Source organism: Euprymna scolopes, chromosome 27, assembly GCF_053919585.1.
Source record: "Euprymna scolopes isolate OS-2025 chromosome 27, ASM5391958v1, whole genome shotgun sequence".
NCBI classification, from domain to species: Eukaryota; Metazoa; Mollusca; class Cephalopoda; order Sepiida; family Sepiolidae; genus Euprymna; species Euprymna scolopes.
The window spans coordinates 111,202,242-111,221,136 of record NC_136508.1 but is presented as its reverse complement, the minus strand read 5'-3'; the positions used below and the strand labels follow the sequence as shown (position 1 = coordinate 111,221,136).

At 29.5% G+C, this 18,895-nt stretch overlaps 1 long non-coding RNA gene across 1 annotated transcript; it reads right to left on the bottom strand.

Moving 5' to 3' along the window:
* Positions 1-954: 954 nt before the first annotated feature.
* LOC145249068 (uncharacterized) lies at positions 955-16,661 on the bottom strand. The gene is made up of 2 exons (XR_013863465.1): positions 13,862-16,661; positions 955-3,724 (listed from the first exon to the last, which is right to left on the bottom strand). It is a non-coding gene; the product is annotated as an uncharacterized LOC145249068 (long non-coding RNA).
* Positions 16,662-18,895: the final 2,234 nt, after the last annotated feature.

Here is an 18,895-nt window from a genome sequence, read left to right as displayed (position 1 = left end):
TTTAAAAACAATTTCATAGTATGTATTCCGATTTTATTTTCAATATTAAAAAATTTGGTATAAGTATTAATAATTTAATTTTATAATGTAATATTTCAATTTTATTTTTAATATAAAAAAATATGGTATTTGTATTAATAATATAAAAATACTTTCAGAGTATTTATTTTTATTTTATTTCCAATATAAAAATATATGGAATGTGTATTTATAATTTTAAATTAATTTCATAGTATTTATGTCAATCTTATTTTCAAATGTATATGTATTAATAATTTAAAAATAATTTTGTAGTATTTATTTTAAATTATTGTTAATATTAAAAAATATTTGTATCAATAATTTAAAAAATAATATGTTCGTATTTATTTCAATTTTATTTTCAATACTAAACATATTCTGGTATTTGTATTAATAATTTAATCTTGAATTCAAGATGGCGTAATGGAAAAATATAAAGGTAATCGCAGCTTCTCTTTCAATTTTCGGAGTTTTACCATTTCAAATCACATTTTAATTCCTTTTGACGAATTGATCGTTGTTATTTCTTCCGATGAGTTAAGGCCATAATAGATTCACTGATTGATATGTTAATAAAGTGATTGATTTTGCGCTACGAAACAGATGCTGTCAAGAATTGCATAAGTCAACTGAATTAAAGGAATAAATTATAAGATGGTCAACATCATGAATTTTGGAATATAAATTTTTGTCATTTATTCTCTATATTGCTCTGTAATTACATTGAACTTGATATATAAGAAAATATATTTCTACAAAGATATATATATATATATATATATATATATATATATATATATATACATCTGTGTGTGTGTGTGTTACCGAGTGTGTGTAGTGAGCTAAAATTAGCTAGATAATTTTTAACAGAAAACTTATGAAGATAATGCAAATCTCAACAAATTCAGAAAATAAAGAATAAAAACGACAATATCACAATGCATATAAATTTAATCGTTAATTACATCGTTCTTAAAAATGCTGAAACACTTCACTTTTATTTACTGTTTTGCTCCAGTTTTTAACCTTTACAATAGTCAAAAAAAAAAAACTGGAGTTCAATCGTCAGTTAAATCATACCAAGAACTCAAAACATGGTACTTAATGCTCTCTGGCTAAGCACTTAACATTATAAGCTGAGGATCAAAGGTAGGTAGAGTTATCCTGAAAAACCAGTGGAACCTCCACATTTAATTGCTTTTAATCGTTTTAATCGTTTCAATTTTATGAAACTGTTAAAACTGCTGACACTTAATCGCCTTTACATTATCATGAAACTACTTGAGCTAGGGAACCAAGTTCTCCAGTATTAACACCTTGTAGCCTTATTGTCATAGTTCAGAGGAAAAAAGATTTACATCATTACTTACCTCTTCAAACCTGGTGTTAGAAGCGGGTTGAGAGTCTCTTTTTATCCTACGTTGCGACCTGCCAGTATGTATATTAGTTTTTATTCAGTTTTTTTTTTTTAGAAATTCCTCATTGTCCATCACTTCTTATTTTGTATCAGAAGTTACTTTATATTAATAAAGGGGATGCCTTCATGCGCAGCTTGGGGGACATACTGGGTGGCAGTAGAAAGAAAGCACACCATGCATATTTTTAAATATTTGGGCAGGATTTATTTATGATGAAAAAGATCTTCATTTCCAGGCTCAAACCGCTGTACAGAAAGAGACTGCAGACACACAATAATGGGGCCTAGTAGGCATAAAGTTACTCTACATTCAGTTTTTATGACTTTGGTGTTTCTATATGTCTTTTTATGATTGTAATCTATGAAGTATGACTGTGTGTTTCTATGTCTTTTTATGATTGTAATGTATGGTGTATGACTTTGTGTGTTTCTATATGTCTTTTTATGATTGTAATGTATGGTGTATGACCTTGTGTGTTTCTATGTCTTTTTATGATTGTAATGTATGGTGTATGACTGTGCGTGTTTCTATATATATTTTTATGATTGTAACATATGGTGTATGACTTTGTGTGTTTCTATATGTCTTTTTATGATTGTAGTGTATGGTGTACGACTTTGTGTGCTTCTATATGTCTTTTATGATTGTAATGTAATGTAAGGTGGATCAAACCTGGAACTTACGTTTTATTTCATGAAGATTTGGAAGTATATTCATAATAAAAAGGATGTTTTAAAATAGACACCGTTCTGGTTTTGGTTTTGTTACAGCTTGGTGTGTCATGGATTATTTACAAGAATTTGTTAAGTTTTTTTTTTAATTAGGAAAGTTGCTCCTATCACAATTGGTATTATATGTATTTCTTTCAGAGACCATATTAATTTTATATCATTTTTTAGGTACTGATAATTTATTTTTTAACATTGAGCTATATCAAGTTCATAGTAATAAAGGACGTTGTATTATCATATATCTTTTTAAGGTCTCATTTGGCATGGTGTGTTAACATATGTGTTTTTAAGTCATGTGCTTCTGAAAATACTGACTCACACACTTGACATGAATGATGTTTTTCGCCCGTGTGTGTAAACATGTGCCTTTTTACGTCTAATTTTTGTGAAAATGTTTTGCCACACACTTCACATGAATGAGGCTTTTCACCTGTGTGTGTGAACATATGTATTTTTAAAGAATTATTTTGGGAAAATGCTCTACCACACACTTGGCATGAACATGGTTTTTCGCCAGTGTGTGTAAACATATGTTTTTTTAAAATACATTTACGGGAAAATGCGGATCCACACACTTGACATGAATGACGTTTTTCGCCAGTGTGTGTAAACATATGAGTTTTCAAATCGGATTTCATGGAAAATGTTGAACCACAAACTTCACATGAATGAGGCTTTTCCCCAGTGTGTTTTAACATATGAGATTTTAAATTGCCTTTCTGTGAAAATGTTGCACCACAAACTTCACATGAATGAGGTTTTACACCAGTGTGTGTAAACATATGATTTTTTAAAGTGTGCTTCTGTGAAAATTTTGAACTACAAACTTCACATGAATAAGGTTTTTCACCAGTGTGTGTTAACATATGAGTTTTTAAAGTTGATTTCTGAGAAAATGTTGAACCACAAACTTCACATGAATGAGGCTTTTCACCCGTGTGTGTGAGCATATGTTCTTTTAAAGAAAATTTACGGAAAAATGCTGTACCACACACTTGACATGAATGAGGTTTTTCACCAGTGTGTGTGACCATATGTTCTTTTAAAGAAAATTTACGGAAAAATGCTGTACCACACACTTGACACGAATGAGGCTTTTCACCAGTGTGTGTGTACATATGAATTTTTAAATTGGATTTCTGGGAATATGCTGTACCACAAACTTCACATGAATGAGGCTTTTCACCAGTATGTGTGAACATATGAGTCTTTAAATTGTGTTTCTTTGAAAATGTTGAACCACAAACTTCACATGAATAAGGATTTTCATCAGTGTGTGTAAACATTTTTTTTTAAATTGGCCTTTTTTTAATACTGATTGAATTAGAGTTTAAGCGGTATTGTTGGACATATATTTTAAACTGAATTTCTGGGAAAATGCTTTTTTCCAGTTGTTTCGGAAGTTCTACTTGACACTCGTATTTAAGAGTGCCGATCCAGGAGAGGAGTGGCTGGAGTTTAAGCAACTCTAACCACAAAAATTTTATGCGCAAGTCATAGCATCAACAGTGATTGTTGCTGTATTAATCAAAATCTGGTTTCTGAACTTGATATCTGAAATAAAATAATAAATTATCAGAGTAATTTCTAACAAAAATAAAATGTATGTAGTACTTAAATCTATGAAAATGTGAAACAATTTTATTTGTAATTAATATAAAATTTCTATTCATATTTTCTTTATTCACATATTTGAGTTAATTTTTAATATATATATATATATATATATATATATATAAGTAGCGAAATTAATCAAGAGTATGAAACTAGATCTAATATCTGTAACATTTTTGTTCTTGTGATTAAGGGAGGTGGTGTTTGATCAACACTGCTTGGGACCCATAATTTAATATACTGTTTTGTTTTTAAATTCTCAAAACAGTGTTTCCTGGTAAACAACTGAATATCCCTTAAATTAACATTAGGACTATTGAGAGTTCGAGAGAACAAGTTGATGCATTGATTGCAGTTGATTAAATGACTTACTAAATAGTTTTCTAACAAATGATATAAAATATAAAAAGTAAATAAGTTTTTTTAAAAGGGTAAAATCTCCAACGACTATATATATATATAGAGAGAAAGACGGAGAAAGAGAGGGAGAGAGAGATTAATAAAAAAGTTCAATCTTGTTCCCAACATTAATCTTTAAAATAGAACGTTTCTGATTTTTAAATGAGGAGTAGCTATTCATATAATTGGGATGTAACTTCCGACCTTCTTCAGCTGTCTGTCGAACTCAGGAATGTTTCTGTCGAACTCAGGAATTTTGATAGAATTTTGAATGGAATCCTTTATTTTACACGAATGACCCGGTCTAAGCCGGGTTGACATGCTAGTATATATATGTGTGTATAGGTGTATATACATATATGTATGTTCATGAATTAAAATGAGGCACGCGTCTGCGGATGAAATGTCAGAAATTGACAAGCTAAACGGGAATTGTTTCAATATTTCTCACAAATATAAACAAACATTATTATTGTTATGAAAAATGTAACAGAAAGGAATCTGGTTATGTTGATGTTTTGAAAAGATTGACAGGAAAAAGTGACAGAAGAAAAAAGATTGCAGTTGGAGATTTGATTGTCAACCGAGTGGACGCCACGATAATTCTCTCTATCGCTCTCAAACTCTCTCTCTCTCTCTCTCTCTCTATCTACCATAAGCAAGAACAACAGGCGAAATAAAAAACGGACTGTTGCTTACACCAATAGTTGTTGTGTTTTGAATTCTAAAAAGGATTTATAATATAACAGTCTTTTTCTGTCAGCCAGGACTGGATAGAAATCCTAAGTAGTTTGCAGTTGTATTTACAAAAAATCTAATTACTGCGCCCACTGTCATTGCAGACAACTCTTGTGCGGGGTAAATGGGGCGGGGAGTAAACTTATTTTATATTAAGTTGTGAATATTTACTAATTATTATTACTAATTATTATTTATTAACATTGTATATAGTATCTAATATATTATTACTATATATATACATTATTATTTATTACCATTGTATATAGTATCTAATTGTTATTACTATATATATACATTATTATTTTTTACCATTGTATATAGTATCTATTATACTATTACTATATATATACATTATTATTTATTACCATTGTATATAGTATCTAATTGTTATTACTATATATATACATTATTATTTTTTACCATTGTATATAGTATCTATTATACTATTACTATATATATACATTATTATTTATTAACATTGTATATATTATCTATTCAATTATATATATATCACTATTACTACAACTGTATATATATGTTCATCACATGTTTATACAACTGTATATATATGTTTATCACTGTATATCATTGTTTACTTATTACTGTATAATCTATTATTTGTAATTAACAGTTCTCATATCATGTTAAATTCTATACTAGTTCTACTTTGTAATTTTCTTTGAGTCGTCTTACTCTCTACTTTTCTTCTCGACTTTTACTTCGTTTAAGAATGGTAAGGGCTTTTCATTTTCCCTCCAGATATATTTGATTGTTAAATCTTTCCACATATGGGGTTTCAATATTATTCTAACTACTTTTCGTGGACACAATGTCTCATCTCTACATAAATGGATATATTTTGGATGCTGAAACTCTTTATAACAATAGGGCACAACAGCTTGCATTGTCATTGTGGCAAAAAGGTATTTGTTGTATTTGTTCATCCAATTTTTCACTCTTTTTATTGTTATCTGCTCTTTGAATTTTTTTATGGTTTTTGTCAAACAGGTTGGTTATGTATTATCATAAGAAATACTTTTCAACACTAATTTTAACGCAGCAAATAGCTTTTTTTGTTTTAAAGAAAAATATGGAATATACCATTTTGATTCGAACATATATTTATAAATTGTTATTTGGACTGCTGAAGTGATATCTCTAGTTAATTCTAATTTTTCTCTCGTCCTGTCAGTCAAATTGGTTTGTTCTGTAGGGTCCCTAGTTTACATTCAATGTTTCCTATTGTTAAAAACGAATGTTTTTGTCCTACGGGATGGTTACGCATTATTATAAGAAATACTTTTGAATACTCATTTTAACATACAAATAGTTTTTTTTGTTTTGAAGAGAAATTGTTTTTTTGGACTATTGAATTGATATCTCTAGTTTTATTGTAAAAACTACTAAAATTTTACCATTTGAAAAGTTTGCAACTTTAATTCAGATGAATACTGACCACTGTAATATTAAAATTTTGAGTAATTTCATTTTGAAATAAAACAAGCAAAGCTGTGTGGTCCTCAGGTAGGGCACGTTACATAAAGGAAATTATTTTTGATGCTGAAACACCTTATACCAATAAGGCACAACAGCTTGCATTGTCATAGTGGCAAAAAGGTAATCATTTGTTGTATTTGTTAATCCAATTTTTCACTCTTTTTATTGTTGTCTGCTCTTTTGAATATTTTTTATGGTTTTTGTCAAACGGGTTGGTTATGTATTATTATGAGAAATACTTTCCAATACAAATTTTAACGTAGCAAATAGCTTTTTTGTTTTGAAGGAAAATATGGAATATACCATTTTGATTCGAACATATTTTTATAAATTGTTGTTTGGACTGTTGAAGTGATATCTCTTGTTTTATTGTAATAAACTACTAAAGTGAAGAGAAATATGGAATATACCATTTTAAAAATTTTAAGGAATTTTACTCTTCACTTTTTACATTCTTTAATGCTGAAACTCTTTATGACCATAAGGTACAGTAAATTATTCTTTGATGCACTGCTGTTGTTAAAAAAAGATAAGTGCCCACTAAACATTGAAAATTTTTAGGGGTTCATAAATGCTACAAACACATTGTATCCTCACCACATGCAGTTTATTATTTGGAATTGTCTGCTGTGATTTGCCACATTTTGAGGTTCGATTGTGAACTATCCGATTATTTGACTTTACCTGCTACTTGCATCCTTGCATCAAACAAAAAAAAAACAAGCAAAATAGTTTCAGCCAACTTAAAAGAAACACCAGAAAGCAGCAATAGCACTTTTTAAATGAACAGTAAGTCAAAACAAAATTCAGGATTTCCTGTTTATGGTGAAGTCAAGTGACTCCTTGTACACTGCTCTGTCTGGAAGTGAGGCGCGTAAAACTGCCCATCTTTCAGGTTTGATTGTGAGCTAACGAGGAAAGAACTAAACACTTTTTTGGAGGAATTTAAGTTCAGACTCTCAAGAATGTCTAAGAACAAAAAAGATCAATTTCCAATAGTGCCATATGTTTTTTGGGGGGTCGCCTTAGACCAATACCCAAATCTCGGTTTAAAAGTTCAATAACTCAGAAACAGTTCATTTTCAGAGGTTTTAAACATGATTTTTAGATTTCTCATGTGGAAACCCTTGCCCATACAAATTTTCAAGGTTCTACCTACTCTAGAAATTGATTCATGCCCCAAAACGTAATTTCACAATTTTGCAAATTTACGCCTTGACACAATATACAGAAAATACCAAAATTGCAATATTTCCGTAACCGCTTAGAGTTAAAAGCTCAAATTTTTAGAATTCCCTAGTTTTTATGATACCAACATATGGTGAAAGTTTTTATGATACCAACATATGGTGAAAGTTTTTATGATACCAACATATGGTGAAAGTTTTTATGATACCAACATATGGTGAAAGTTTTTATGAAAGCAAGTTTTATGGTGAAAGTTTGATGATTTGAGATGGAATTACTCTTGTGCCCATCAGTTGTACTCGAGATTGTAAACCCAAATCTCTTGCATGCAAAAATAAGTACTCTTCTGCTTGAGCAACAATAATTATTCTGAAAATTCCAATATTAATTTGCTCGCTTGGTTAGCTTTTTACATGACTAACGTCACAGCGAGTATAAAAATCTTACTTGTGAGAAATCGGCTTAGGTTTTTAATGATTTGATAACTTTATCCTTTGCTCGAGATGAAGAAGGAATATCCCATGATCGGATTTCAATGCAGTTTGCTTGAATTCTGTTGGCTAATTAACTTTTATTGTGTGCAGTGCAGTTGTTAAAGTTCTAGTGTACTTGGCCTGCAGGCAAGAGATTAAGGTTTCAAATCCCAAATTCAGACGTGTTCGACAGATGGGTCCAAATTAGGCCAAAATTCGAGTCTAGGACTTCCAACTTTTTTATATCATCCCAGATTTCTGAAATTCTAATATATATATATATATATATATATATATATATATATATATATATATATATATATATATATATATATATATATTATTTTACATGCATAAAGTATGCAAATCTTATATCTATACATATATGATTAAGGGAGGTGTTGTTTATTAACACTGCTGGGGAGACGTGATTTAATATACTGTTTCGTTTTTAAATTCTCGAAACAGTGTTTCATGATAAACAACTGATGATCCCTTAAATTAATATTGGGACTGTTGCGAATTCGATAGAGCAAATTGGTGCATTGATTACAGATGATTAAATGACTTACTAACTAAATTGTTTTTCCAACAAATGATAGAAAATATAAAAAATTATATAATCTTTATAAATAGTTTTAAAAAAAGCTCCCAAGACTCGTATACATATATATATATATATTTATATATATATATATATATATATATATATATATATATATATATATATATATATATATATATAGACTCATATATATATATATATATATATATGATATATATAATATATATATATATATAAAGACTCATATATAATATAGATATATGATATATATATATAATATACATATGTAGACTCATATATATGTATATATGATATATATATATGATATATACATAGACTCATATATATATGATATATATATAGCTCATATATATATATATATATATGATATATATATAGACACATATATATATGATATATATATAGACACATATATATATATATATATATATGATATATATATAGACACATATATATGATATATATATATATATATGATATATATGATATATATAGATATATATATAGACCCATATATATATATATATATATATATATATATATATATATATATATATATATATATATATATATATATATATATATATCATCACCAGGAAATCTATAAGTCAACTTTCATTGATGTGGATGAATTAGAATTAGTTGTGAGAAAATAAATAATTTTATGCAACATAAATCTCTCTTACTCTTTCCGTCTTTCTCTCTTCTGTCCGTCTGTCTCTTTATATATATACAAGAATAAAAAAGCATTGGAAATGCAAAAGGATATAGGTATGGTATAGCTTTTCTCCAATCTCCATTCCGTGCCATCATTATGGTTGTAAAAAGCTATAGGGCTATACTTTGGATGCAATTCTATTTCCATGTGCCTAGCCATTCATAGCTATCTTGTTTGTATACTTTTTGGCATACCATCCCTATATCCTTTTGCATTTCTAATGCTTTTTTATTCTTGTTAATTAGTATTTTTACTTACAGTCTTATTTTTAAACTTACATTCATGATAGTATTGTCTTTTTTAGGAGGCGGCTCATTGCCGCCTCCATTAGTAGCAGGTCGCTTCCTGCTGGGTTTTAGGTCTTTGGGTTTTGGGCCTTAGGAGTTGCCTCTTGGTCCTCCATCGGTTCTATATTACATAGAGAGTGCTACCGCCTCTCTGATAAAACAGTTAGAGTATTATAAAGTTCTAAAATGTTAATACCTTCACTATTAAATTTTTCTTGGTTCATTCTTTGGCGTTTTGGCAAAGATTTGGAAGTTTTTGATATTTATATTTATAATAGTTTGTGCATGAGGCAGCTTTTTTCCCCTTGGGATCCCTGTTATACAGTGCTTTTGAGTCAGCACGTGAGGCAGCCTTCTTTTTTTCTGGTTCTTTGTTATAAAGAGCATGTGAGGCAGCTTTTTTCTCCTCAGAATCCCTGTTATACCGTGCTTTTGAGTCAGCACGTGAGGCAGCCTTCTTTTTTTCTGGTTCTTTGTTATAAAAAGCACGTGAGGCAGTTTTTTTCCCCTCGGGATCCCTGTTATACCGTGCTTTTGAGTCAGCACGTGAGGCAGCCTTCTTTGCCTCAGGATTTGCATGATACTTAATTTTTATTATTTCAGCATTTTTCTGATAGTATTCTTTTTGCTCAGATAATACCTTGACTTTGTTTTTTTCATAGTCTATATTTCTCTGAGCTTTTTTACTACGTGCTGACTTTGGCATTTTTTATTAAATGTAAACATATAACACTTATGTGTATCTTATTATAATATCACTTATCTTATAGCAAGACAACTCTCGTAGAATTGAGATACTGCCCCGTCACCAATAGTTAAAGTGTGGAACGGTATATACACCAATAGTGTAGTTGTTATCTTTATATGAAGTCCTAATCAGTGACAGTGTGAGCTTACTTGGTTAATTTATTGTAGTTTATTTTAGAAAACTTGTTTTTATTAGTAGATTGTGTATAGTAGCCACAATATCTAGTTATTTTTGTGGCTAGGGCTTGGATTTGGATTCTTTTTGGTCAGCTTCCAGTGAGTTCTTAGAAGATGACTTTCTTGCAGTTTCTTTTGCGGTTAATTTAACTTATTTCCTTTGGCGTTTGGTGAGTTCTTAGAAAAACTGGTCTGATCTACTTTTCTTAGCAAGCGAAGAGATTCAGCTGCATTTAACAATGGTTGGTATGCGTGAGAATTTCAAGTTTCCTCCTTATTTTTCAATAGTTTGGCAGCAGTCATGTGTCTTTCTCCCAAGAGCGACAGACGTCAGTGTTAGCCGTGATCGTCTAGAGGTTAGGACCCCACGTTGTGGCCGTGCTAACCTAGGTTCGAATCCTGGTCACAGCATTGACATTTTGTACATATTTTACAGTCCAAAATCTGAAGAATTATTTGTTTTTATAACATTGTTTTTTGACGTCGTACTTGCTGATAGGTTACTCTTATAACAATTTTGATCAACTGAGATAAAGATTTTGTGGTTTCATTAACGCTGGTGGGTTACTGTTTAAAGAAAAAACCTTAACATTCACCTCAAATATTTAGCTTCCAAGAAATATAGGCCACTGGCAAACTGGAACGTCTGTGAGCATCTGGTGTATTATTTGGAGCTGTCCCTTTTGAGAGAAGTTCCGTGTTCGAAGTGGTCTCTCTACATTGGGTATATAGTGTTTAAAACTTGTTATTACACGTAATCTTATTTAATTTTGGAGTTAGCTAAAAAGCGATGGGTCACTGCACTTCTCCGTGTAAAGAGCAGTCGATTGATGCTTGAACTGTTGTCAGAGACCGTTTGTACACCGAGATACATCGTCTCAAAAGAAAGAAGAAAGAAGAAGAATAAAGAAGAAAGAAGAAGAATAAAGAAGAAAGAAGAAGAATAAAGAAGAAAGAAGAAGAATTGGCCATTTTTGTACCCTTTTTTTTTGCTCTCTTTTGACATTTTAACCGACCTTCTGACACTCGCTGGATTCGTAAGACGCTTCTCTGTAAGAATATGTGCTTTTTGAAACTTATAAGTTGATTTTAGTTGAGATTTGGATAGTTTTGTTTTGTAGGCGTATATAGGCGTGTACGGGCCATCCCTATATAGAGAGTGCTACCGCCTCTCTTATATAAAGAGAGACAGAGAGAGAGAGAGAGAGAGAGAGAGAGAGTGACAGAGAGAGAGAGAGAGAGAGAGACCTAAAATATTTAAAAAAAACTATGACAATTTTCTTAGTTTTTGATAATTTTCTCACTGTTTAATATAATTTTTTAGATGAATGAAATTAATGTCCACCAGTGATTAAAACAGTTGATTCGGTTTATAATATATCTAATATTTACATGCATTATATATTTTATCGATTTTCATTTAATCACTAAAATAATATTAATTTGTTTGAGAAATCGTCCATTTAAACTGTTATTTTTTGTGACTAAAATAAGATTTTAATCCAATTATTATAAAAAAACAAAAAATATGCTATTCATCAAATTAAATCACAATTAATATATGTGCAATAATATACAATGTATGGATTACATAAATTCTTAAAAATCTATAATTTTATATGAAAATATAATGATTTTGTTAATTGTCAATTATTATTTTTATAATTAAAATGATAATTAGAATTTGTTTAGGAAAATTGACGCGTGCATTCTGTGTGTGAAATGGTGTCACAATAAAGAAAAATAAAAAGGATGTTAAAGACGAGGATCACGTTAGAAAGGTGGATAACGTCATAGCAATCATCGTCATTGTGTTGAGAAAAATAACTCCAGATTAGAAAGTTACAATATCGACGCATTTTACTTTATCTTTATTTTCATGGCAAGTGCTCGTCCGATCTCCAATCGCTAAACTTTCATGAAAATCACTCCAGATTAGAAAAATGACAATATCGTCATATTTTACATTTTAACATTTTTTTACTGCTATGTTATAAAACGTTGTTACATGAAATAAAATAGTTCCAAAAACATCATTTTTTACAATTACTTGAATGTTTTGATTTAAAAATTTACAAAAAAAAATGAATTACAAACTGAAATAAAATAATGTTTATATTTTCATCTAATAACAAACGAATATCGCAAATTCAACACTTACATACATTGAAAACATCATTTATTTTTACAATTACTTTAATGTTTTGTTTTAAAAAATTACAAAAAAAAAATGAATTACAAACTGAAATAAAATAATGTTTATATTTTCATCTAATAACAAACGAATATCGCAAATTCAACACTTACATACATTGAAAACATCATTTATTTTTACAATTACTTTAATGTTTTGTTTTAAAAAATTACAAAAAAAAAAAATGAATTACAAACTGAAATAAAATAATGTTTATATTTTCATCTAATAACAAACGAATACCGCAAATTCAACACTTACATACATTGAAAACATCATTTATTTTTACAATTACTTTAATGTTTTGTTTTAAAAAATTACAAAAAAAAAATGAATTACAAACTGAAATAAAATGTTTATATTTTCATCTAATAACAAACGAATATCGCAAATTCAACACTTACATACATTGAAAACATCATTTATTTTTACAATTACTCGAATGTTTTGTGTAATAAAAATTATGATATAATCATATTTATATTTTTCTCACAATTACAAGAATGCCACATTTAATATTGTCAATCGTAAAAAATACAATTAATTGTAAATTTATTTTTTGTTTCAAAGAAAAAGTGCCTCGTGGAGAAAATAAAGACGTTAAAATTGAACCTCGTGTAAAGGAACAGTATATTTTTATATGATTTTTTTAAAAGAAATAATCTTTAATCTTGACAAAAATAAAACAAATTTCAATAAAATAAATGATTCTTTAAGAAAATAACTTTGATGACATCAATTAAAATAAAATCAATGAAAATATAATTGAACAATTAATCGAATATGTTTTAAAGAAACAACAAATAATGAAATAATTTTATTGTAATAAAAAAATGTTTTATTAAACATCTATTTATGAAATAGGAGTTATCGCCCTTAGTGAAAACGAACATTATGGCCTTGGCGTCAGTCATGCATAAGTGATAAATAAACTTCAATAACATAAAAAGAAAACATTTTTTTTTTTTTTTACAGAGTAAATTAAAAAATATAATAAAATGGATGAAGTTTATTTTAACAAATCATCGAATATATTTTAAAGAAACAAAAAATAATAATAAAATACTCACTGGGAAGAAAGAAACTTATATTTCATTCATTCGCCGAAAAAGCATACATTGATATGACGATGTTAGTGATGAGTTTTACATTTTCAAAATGGCGACGAGAGAGCTAGTTCGCAGAAAAAAACAAATTAAAAAGAGGAAAATTTAAATGGAGGCGATGTTTTCGTTAATATTACGTGTAAAATTATTATTATTTTTTTATCGTAATTTCATTAATATTTGAAAGAATAACAAACAAAAAATGACAAAGTTCTTATTCTTTAAATTTATTTTGATTTGAATGATAGCCAGATTTTGAAAATTAAGTTTTAGCAAATTTACTTTGTTTGTTTGTTTAGAAACAATGTATCCTTGAAAACGTATTTGGTTTCGTTTTTTTTTTTTTTTTTTTTTTTTTTCTTAAATTAGCTTAATTGTTCTATTTTTTCTTCTTATTTTACATAAATATTTATTTCGCCGAAAACATTATTTTAAATTTTTTTTTTTTTTAAGAAACAATGTAACCTTACGCTACAACAGAACACCGCCCACTCTAAGCTGTTTTTTTTAAGGGTTATTCGAGGTCGCTGACCACGACTCTGAGTTATCCTTTACGGAGATGGTCCCGACGTCCGCCTCATTCTGAGTTCGGGGAGAGGCCGTCTGACGTAGGCGATGTCGAGGCATAAAATTACCCTAACCCTAAAATATGCGATAACTCATACACTAGGCACCGCCAAAAATGGCCGCAAAATCAAGTTGTTGTTGTTTTTTAAAACGAAATTACGTTTATTAAAATCCATTATTTCTGAGTAACTTTTTTTTTCCAGAAAGATAAAACCCTGAATTTTATCATATAGAAAACAGAATAATGTAAAACTTTTTCTACTATTTTTAATTCAATTTTAAATGTTAAATTTTCCCCAAAAGTTAACAATTGACATTTTTTGTCTTGCACAAAAACGTACTTAAATATTTAAAAAAAAAGGGTTTTTGAAATAATTAATTTATTTATTTATTGTCTAACTAAGATTTAGGATGATTTTCTAAGAGAATATGCAAAAATATTATAATATAAGTACCTGAATTTCAAATAATTCCACTTATTCATATAGGTAACCAGATATTCGCGTTGACGTAGAGTTCAGATCGACTCTGTTTACGTTTTCGTCTGATAAAAAGCAAACTATGGAAGACCAAACAGGCCAAAAAAAACTTATTTTTCAGTGACGAAAATTTCAATGTATTATTAAGCTGAGGCTGGCCAGTACCAGATGGGTGACCATTTGTATGCGTTTGGTTTTTAATGTGTATGTGTGGGGGGGCCAGACTCCCCAAAATGGGGGGGGGGGCAATTTAAAGCAGAATAAAAAAAAATTATTTCAGCGCGTTTGGTCCACCATAGTCAAAGGCGGCAAACGTTTTCAAACGGGATCGAAAAAAAAGATGCTATTTTTAACACAAAGGGCACAATATTTATCGAATTTTTTTTTTTTTTGGTATCGATTATTCAAAGCATGCCCTGTTTAATAATGGTCATGCATTATTCGGCTCGCTAAAAAAAAATTGTTAATTTATTTATCAAAAATTTTAAAATGGCTTTTTTCGTATAAATATTAAAAAAATTTTTTTGTTGTTTTGCTTAACTTAAATTAATTATTTTACTTAACATATTCACCGAATTTCACACTTCAAAACTCAAAAGCGGGATAATTAAACACAATCGAAGTTCTGATATTCAGACGTCAAAATAAGGTATGCAAACAATTTTTTTTTTTTTTTTTTTTGAATCTATAATTCTGTCCCTTACAACACAATATGTTGATTTCAGTCTCAGATGATTATTTTAAGCATATTTGTTCCCACTTCAAAACAAGGGGGGGTTTGTAAGCAAAAAAAATATATATATAAATATCGTTTATGAAAAATAAGTACACTGTTATAAAGTTCATTCTTCTCCTAATAATCGCTGAAAATTTCGTATTGATCGGATAATTCCCTGATTTTTGGTAGATTTTTAAAAAGACGGTCCGTCAAAAAGTACTGACCTGCCCCCCCCCCCCAGTTTTGGCGGTGCCTATCATACACAGATGCTTTTACAAATATTGTGAAACAAATCATAGAATTTTACAGGGTTAACTAACAACGTAAAACTATTCTGATCATGTGGACTGTTTCTTTTTTTTTAATTCTAATTATTTGAACTGTTTATTTTGTAAATTTCCAATTATTTTAACTGTTGAATTATCAAAAAATTTGAACTGTTTATTTTGTAAAATTCTAATTACTTGAAGTTTTTATTTTGCAAAATTCTAATTATTTGAACTGTTGAAAATAAAAAACAAAACATTCTAATTATTGGAACAGGGTTTTTCCTCCTTAAGTTAACAACTGCGAACTTTCTTGAAGGGGATATTTTATGCCTCGACACCGCCTACGTCAGATGGCCTCTTCCCTAAATCTGTGGACTATTTTATTCCATTTCACCGCCCTCGGTAGTGTTTTTCTTACGTTCGTGTGCGAGAAAACTTTATGTTGTTCGTTTGTTGAAAACTCAATCCTTAATGCTACGACGTAAGTAGACAATTTTCGTTAGTGAGAAGTTTCAAGATTATAAAATGGCGATGAGGGAGCTAGTTCGTAAATAATTTTTGTTAGTGACATGTTTCAAGATTATAAAATGACGATGAAGGAGCTAGTTCGTAGAAAATTTTCGTTAGTGACATGTTTCAAGATTATAAAATGACGATGAGGGAGAATGTTCGTAGATAATTTTCGTTAGTTACATGTTTCAAGATTATAAAATGACGATGAGGGAGCTTGTTCGTAGTACATTTTATTAGTGACATGTTTCAAGATTATAAAATGACGATGAGGAAGCTAGTTCGTAGATAATTTTCGTTAGTGACATGTTTCAAGATTATATAATGACGATGAGGGAGCTAGTTCGTAGAATATTTTTGTTAGTGACAATTTGCAAGATTATAAAATGGCGATGAGGGAGCTAGTTCGTAGAAAATTTTGCTAGTGACATGTTTCAAGATTATAAAATGACGATGACGGACAATGTTCGTAGATAATTTTCGTTAGTTACATGTTTCAAGATTATAAAATGACGATGAGGGAGCTTGTTCGTAGAAAAATTTGTTAGTGACATGTTTCAAGATTATAAAATGACGATGAGAGAGCTAGTTATTAGAGAATTTACGTTAGTGAAGTGTTTCAAGATTACAAAATGGCGATAAGAGAGCTAGTTTTTAGAACATTTTTGTTAGAGACATGTTTCAAGATTATAAAATGGCGACGAGGGAGCTAGTTCGTAGATAATTTTCGTTAGTGATATGTTTCAAGATTATAAAATATGATGACGGAGCTAGTTCGTAGAAAATTTTTGTTTGCGACATGTTTCAAGATAATAAAATGACGATGAGGGAGGTAGCTCGTAGAAAATTTTTGTTAGTGACATGTTTCAAGATTATAAAATTGCGATGATGAAGCTAGTTTGTAGAAAATTTTTGTTAGCGACATGTTTCAAGATTATAAAATGACGATGAGGGAGCTTGTTCGTAGATAATTTTTGTTAGCGACATGTTTCAAGATTATAAAATGGCGATGAGGGAGCTAGTTCGTAGAAAATTTTCGTTAGTGACATGTTTCAAGATTATAAAATGACGATGATGGAGCTAATTCGTAGATAATTTTCGTTAGTTACATGTTTCGTTATAAAATGGCGATGATGGAGCTGGTTCGTAGATAATTTTCGTTAGTTGCATGTCTCAAGGTTATAAAATGACGATGAGAGTGCTAGTTTGTAGATAATTTTCGTTAGTTGCATGTTTCAAGGTTATAAAATGGCGATGATGGAGCTAGTTCGTAGATAATTATTGTTAATTACATGTTTCAAGGTTATAAAATGGCGATGATGGAGCTAGTTCGTAGATAATTTTCGTTAGTTACATGTTTCAAGGTTATTAAATGACGATGAGAGAGCTAGTTCGTAGATAATTTTCGTTAGTTGCATGTTTCAAGATTATAAAATGACGATGAGAGAGCTAGTTCGTAGATAATTTTCGTTAGTTGCATGTTTCAAGATTATAAAATGACGATGAGAGAGCTAATTCGTAGATAATTTTCGTTAGTTACATGTTTCAAGGTTATAAAATGGCGATGATGGAGCTAGTTCGTAGATAATTTTCGTTAGTTACATGTTTAAAGGTTATTAAATGACGATGACAGAGCTACTTCGTAGATAATTTTCGTTAGTGACATGTTTCAAGATTATAAAATGACGACGAGAGAGCTAATTCGTAGATAATTTTCGTTAGTTACATGTTTCGTTATAAAATGGCGATGCTGGAGCTAGTTCGTAGATAATTTTCGTTAGTTACATGTTTCAAGATTATAAAATGACGATGAGGGAGTTTGTTCGTAGAAAATTTTTGTTAGGGGCATGTTTCAAGATTATAAAATTTGGATGATGGAGCTAGTTCGTAGAACATTTTGGTTAGCGACATGTTTCAAGATTATAAAATTATGATGAGGGAGTTTGTTCGTAGAAAATTTTCGTTAGTTACATGTTTCAAGATTATAAAATGACGATGAGAGAGCTAGTTCGTAGATAATTTTCGTTAGTGACATGTTTCAAGATTATAAAATGATGATGAAGGAGCTTGTTCGTAGAAAATCTTCGTTAGTGACATGTTTCAAGATTATAAAATGGCGATGAGGGAGCTAGTTCGTAGATAATTTTCGTTAGTTACATGTTTCAAGATTATTAAATGACGATGACAGAGCTACTTCGTAGATAATTTTCGTTAGTGACATGTTTCAAGATTATAAAATGACGACGAGAGAGCTAATTCGTAGATAATTTTCGTTAGTTACATGTTTCGTTATAAAATGGCGATGAGGGAGCTAGTTCGTAGATAATTTTCGTTAGTTACATGTTTCAAGGTTATAAAATGGCGATGATGGAGCTAGTTTGTAGATAATTTTCGTTAGTTACATGTTTCAAGGTTATAAAATGACGATGATGGAGCTAGTTCGTAGATAATTTTC